The 6,161-nt window shown below is 41.9% G+C and overlaps 1 long non-coding RNA gene across 1 annotated transcript; it reads left to right on the plus strand.

Moving 5' to 3' along the window:
• Positions 1–238: 238 nt before the first annotated feature.
• LOC119736234 lies at positions 239–5,577 on the plus strand. The gene is made up of 3 exons (XR_005272291.1): positions 239–308; positions 2,399–2,524; positions 4,862–5,577. It is a non-coding gene; the product is annotated as an uncharacterized LOC119736234 (long non-coding RNA).
• Positions 5,578–6,161: the final 584 nt, after the last annotated feature.

Below are 6,161 nucleotides of genomic sequence, written 5' to 3' on the forward strand. Positions count from 1 at the left end.
ATTAAGCTGATTCAGCTAATTAAAAATGTTGACCTATCGCTACAAAATGCTAAATTATCATTTTCACGAACTGACGCATCGAGATAGGTCACTTCGTGAAACGCGTAAACAACGCTGTCAGTTTTCCACGAAGTGACTTATAGAGTCTGGTACCTGGACTTAATGTGGCCCCTATCACTTTCTTATGAAATTGAGTTACCAGGGTCAAGTCTTTAGCGTTATCAAAAACAACGGCGGCGTACACATGTCGTTTGATGGCTGAACGAAACTAGCAAGTTTCAACCGAGTTTCTGATTCTGTAAACGTCTGTAAGTATTGTTACGAACCCAGAATGCTTGATTACGGAAATCTAGCGCCCTCTGGATCACTCTTTCCATGAAGTACACAATCTTCTTGTTGTCTTTTATAGTTCCTGTATTTTACCTAATTATCGTAAATTGCCAACTTGCACTTTCATTCCCAGGGTCTCTTACCAAGCACAGCGCATGATGCAATACCACGCGCGCTACTGTATGCATTATTCATGTAGCGATGTACATGCGCGCGACTGACCACACCTCCCTTCGCCCCAGCGAGCTAAGTTCCTTTCCCCATAGCATGCGTGCTTTGGCGATCTCCGAGAGACTGCTCAGCGGCACGCAGCATTTCTCTCCCCCGTGCGTTACCCATGAACACTAACCGGAGTTCACGGTCCAGTTTTCTAGTCCCGTACTTAGCTCGAGGGAATGGAATGTTACCTTGCGTGGTCGCGTAGCTGGGCGTGGTAAGACATCCTGTGATGTAAATAACCTGTGACATAGCTTGTCACTCACTCCATCAAGGTTGCTCGAGATGTTGTGTAAACACTTTTGCACTCTGATCTAACTATTTGCACACATCTCTCTCTGTATTTGCACACTTCTCTCTCCATGTTTTCCCTTTGTAAATGCACACGTTTCTAGTCTCTTGCACTAGGCACTCTTAGTAAATCATGTGACTAGTCATGTGACCCTTAGACATGGAAGATTACTATTGGTTAATTCCTAAATCAGTGCTCATGCATTATTTAATCCCGAGACTTCTACTGCCTATAAATACCGGAGGTTTTCCTCACTTTCGGCAGTGCGGCGAACCACGAAACCAATGTAGTGCGACCGAACCCTAAACCCAAAGTTGTGCGGCGATCTTATATGTTGTGCGGTAATCGTATGATGTGCGACGAACTCGACTCTGACAGACCGATTGTTGTGCGACTCTTGTCACTACGAAGTATCGGCCTCCCTCGGTGGTTGAGGCGCGGTGAAGTAATAGTGCAATCACTAGTACTAGTGTTATTATGAAGCATCCTTCTCCTAGATCCCTCGAGGAGTGTGTAGAAGCTGGTGAAATAGTAATACACTAGTCCCAATGGTGCTGTGCGGTTTCGAATGGCCATTGGACTGCTAGTCTTAGCTTGAACATGTTGTGCGGTTGTCTGGTGTTCTAGCCCAGCCAGAGCTAGTTCATCCCCGTCACCACAGCGGACCGCTCCCGATGTGGTCAGCCGGCTCCCCGTAGCCATTCCCCCCGTAGTTCAGCTATGCTAGCCCGGTCTTGTCATAAACACTATCCTTGGTGCGTAGTGCCTCGATTGACCTTGGATACCCGATACGCCACATGCACACTTTGGTTCGAACTGTAGTGCGGCCTAGTACACTTGCTGGCCCCGTCCAGTTACCGTTGCCTCCCGGTCACCGTAGCGGACCGCTCCCGCTTCGGTCTGGCCGTCGATAACCCGTACCGTGCCGGTGCCCACTCAGTTCGTATTGGTTGACATGGTTTTGCCATAGTACATAGTACATGTATAGACTTTGTAGACACCAACCTGTTATCTCTATAACGCTACCAAAGACTATCAAAAGGAGAAACCTTATAGGTTGATGAAATCTAACAAAGTTATGTAAAGTGAAGAGATGAATAAATCAGTGTATTGACATGTGTGATTGTCACCCCAAAGCTCTGTTTCCCTCCAACTTATTGAATTATTGTTGACTCTAATAATGTTTCATGAACTGCTATTAGGGAACGCAACAGTATATTCCTTCTGTATTTTGATACTCGTATTGCAATATGTTCGTGTTGGGCTTTGTCTAAATACATGTTTTGCAGAGACTCGTGTGTATAATAGCCCAAAATCCTACACTCATTAGCCTATTGGCGTACTGTAGTGTAGACGGTATAGTGGGTAGTTTAATCAGTCAGAATAACACTTGAGTGGGGTTCGATTCCGAACTAATGCTTTTTAATGACATCTCGGTTGATATTTACGTTGATTCACTGACTGTCCTTTCGGGAAAATATTTATTCAATAAAAGGGCCAAACTAAGGTTGCTTTTTGAATATTATGATTCGTGATTGGTTTGGTTTGTTTGTGTTACAGAATGTGGATGTCTCAGTGGTTAATTGCAGCCAAAAATTTATACAGATCACCATTCGTCTACATAATTGAATGAAGTTTTGAAAACGCTTCGTTGAAAGGAAAGTGATCGATTCCTGGAGCATGAATGTAAGCATTTTTTAACATAAAGGTTATACTTTTGCTGCTTATTATTTTGGTTTTATACTGCCCGGCTCAGATCAAAAAAAGCATTGCGTCTGTTCTTCGTTTTTACGTTTTGTGCTTCGTTTCTCTCTTTTTAAATGTTTATTTAGTACTCCAGTCTTGCTACAATTCTAAAGTCAATGCAAATAACAAAGAGAATATAAATGGGGTGAACTGCAAATTCAGTTGCTATGATTTGTTTTAGTTCATATTGCAAAACATGTGAAAATCTAAAAAAAAGACACAGACTGCAAGGTTAGAGACACCAGACATTTAACACATTCTGAATGATTTATCAATAATTCCCTTCAACAAACTGTAATTGTTTTATATTGATTTTCCATGTCGACTATATTGTTGCGTTCCCTAATAGCAGTTCATGAAACATTATTAGAGTCAACAATAATTCAATAAGTTGGAGGGAAACAGAGATTTGGGGTGACAGTCACACATGTCAATACACTGATTTATTCATCTCTTCACTTTACATAACTTTGTTAGATTTCATCAACCTATAGGGTTTCTGCTTTTGATAGTCTTTGGTAGCGTTATAGAGATAACAGGTTGGTGTCTACAAAGTCTATACATACATGTACTATGTACTATGGCAAAACCATGTCAACCAATACGAACTGAGTGGGCACCGGCACGGTACGGGTTATCGACGGCCAGACCGAAGCGGGAGCGGTCCGCTACGGTGACCGGGAGGCAACGGTAACTGGACGGGGCCAGCAAGTGTACCAGGCCGCACTACAGTTCGAACCAAAGTGTGCATGTGGCGTATCGGGTATCCAAGGTCAATCGAGGCACTATGCACCAAGGATAGTGTTTTTATGACAAGACCGGGCTAGCATAGCTGAACTACGGGGGGAATGGCTACGGGGAGCCGGCTGACCACATCGGGAGCGGTCCGCTGTGGTGACGGGGATGAACTAGCTCTGGCTGGGCTAGAACACCAGACAACCGCACAACATGTTCAAGCTAAGACTAGCAGTCCAATGGCCATTCGAAACCGCACAGCACCATTGGGACTAGTGTATTACTATTTCACCAGCTTCTACACACTCCTCGAGGGATCTAGGAGAAGGATGCTTCATAATAACACTAGTACTAGTGATTGCACTATTACTTCACCGCGCCTCAACCACCGAGGGAGGCCGATGCTTCGTAGTGACAAGAGTCGCACAACAATCGGTCTGTCAGAGTCGAGTTCGTCGCACATCATACGATTTACCGCACAACATATAAGTTCGCCGCACAACTTTGGGTTTAGGGTTCGTTCGCACTACATTGGTTTCGTGGTTCGCCGCACTGCCGAAAGTGAGGAAAACCTCCGGTATTTATAGGCAGTAGAAGTCTCGGGATTAAATAATGCATGAGCACTGATTTAGGAATTAACCAATAGTAATCTTCCATGTCTAAGGGTCACATGACTAGTCACATGGTTTACTAAGAGTGCCTAGTGCAAGAGACTAGAAACGTGTGCATTTACATAAGGAAAAACATGGAGAGAGAAGTGTGCAAATACAGAGATAGATGTGTGCAAATAGTTAGATCAGAGTGCAAAAGTGTTTACGCAACATCTCGAGCAACCTTGATGGAGTGAGTGACAAGCTAAAAGGTTACTGTGTCACAGGTTATTGACACCGCAGGATGTCTTACCACGCCCAGCTACGCGACCACGCAAGGTAACATTCCATTCCCTCGAGCTAAGTACGGGACTGGAAAACTGGACCGAGAACTCCAGTTAGTGTTCATGGGTAACACACGGGGGAGAGAAATGCTCCGTGCCGCTGAGCAGTCTCTCGGAGAACGCCAAAGCACGCATGCTATGGGGAAAGGAACTTAGCTCGCTGGGGCAAAGGGAGGTGTGGTCAGTCGCGCACATGTACATCGCTACATGAATAATGCATGCAGTAGCGCGCGTGGTATTGCATCATGCGCTGTGCTTGGTAAGAGACCCTGGGAATAAAAGTGCAAGTTGGCAATTTACGATAATTAGGTAAAATAAGGGAACAGCTAAAGACAACAAGAAGATTGTGTACTTCATGGACAGAGTGAATCCAGAGGGCGCTAGATTTCCATAATCAAGCATTCTGGGTTCGTAACAATATTAAAAGAAGAGATTCTGAATTTAAATTAATAAAAAAGTATTGATTACTGAATGCATGAACCACCTGCCACAGTCTGCCTCGGAATGTAACGGGAAAATGCTCAGCCTTAAAACAAAGGGCGACTACTGATTGCCGATAAAATGTTGAGTGAATGTATTTCTATTCTTTTTTGTGTGTATTACTCCAGATTTTCGATGTGTTGTGCTTGTAACTCCACAATCTTTGAACCAGGAGCTGTTCCTTAGCCGTCACTGTTATCACCTTTGATCTACATCCTTCACTAATGCCAGACTTATCTTGAAATATTAAGAGATACCTCTTTTATTGTCAGTTCTCGCACTATTTCATTTATGCACCTATAGTAAAACTAAAAACTAAAAACAGTAATTAAGAACAAATAAAGGAAATTCATTGCTAAGAACGTTTCAAGTAAAGCCCTTATTTTTAAATTTGAAAGATTGCTGAGAACAACTCTCTGCAATGCCTCTCTGTTGAACCCTTTACAACAGACCTGCATCATGCTTTCGTTTTGATTATGGTCAGTCCCAGTTCAAACATCAAGGCAGTACATGTCTTTCTACATAATTAATTTGTGTTTCGATTTACTTTTTTCTATCCCTTGAGTGGCCCTTAAATATGGCCTGTTCTGATAGTCGATTCTCAAAAAAACCAAAATCTTCATTGTATTAACGCGACTAAACATCCTATTTACATTCAATTTTGACGTTTTGAGCATTGTTAATTAAAATGCAGCCGATTTTTTTTAAATGTATGTCATTATGTATGTATGTCATTGAGATATATCATATTTTTTTAAGGGGGAGGATTTTACAAAGTATCTGCAGAAAACTGCTGTTTTTAGGGAATAATAGGTTTAAATAATGAGAAAGCACACTTTGAAGAATAAAAAAAATAGAAAACAAAGATTTGAAGATTATGAGAGTGTACATGTACGTTTATCGTTCTGTTTCAGTGTAACTTGAACTTGTGAGTCTTGTGTAAACAAAATACCTGTTTTGTCCACGGATTTTATTTCTTGATTTTTTTACAGAATAAGAATAACAAAATAATGGAATAAAAGTACACCTTTACAATGAATTCGTTCAAGAATTATTACTAGGAGGTATACACAATGTATTCAACAAGTTTCTATGCACCCCGTATATATTTCCTTCACTATAACAGCGTTTTAATTTGTAAGAGCTTATTAATCTCTAATAACAATAATGTTAATATAAAAAACAACAGATTGCAACGAACCTCCATATGACTTAACGTGAAGAGGTTCGCGCGCGCGCATGCGCATATGACATAAGTCACTATCAGCTACAGAGAAATCGAAATTGTTCGTTTCTCGAAGTGACCTATCTGGATAGGTCGCCGTTCGCGCGCATGAAAAATGAAAATTAAATTTTCACGAAGTGACCTATCTAGATTGGTCGCCGTTCGCGCGCATGAAATATGAAAATGAAATTTTCACGAAGTGA

Source organism: Patiria miniata, unplaced genomic scaffold (genome assembly GCF_015706575.1).
Source record: "Patiria miniata isolate m_02_andy unplaced genomic scaffold, ASM1570657v1 HiC_scaffold_29, whole genome shotgun sequence".
Classification (NCBI taxonomy): Eukaryota; Metazoa; Echinodermata; class Asteroidea; order Valvatida; family Asterinidae; genus Patiria; species Patiria miniata.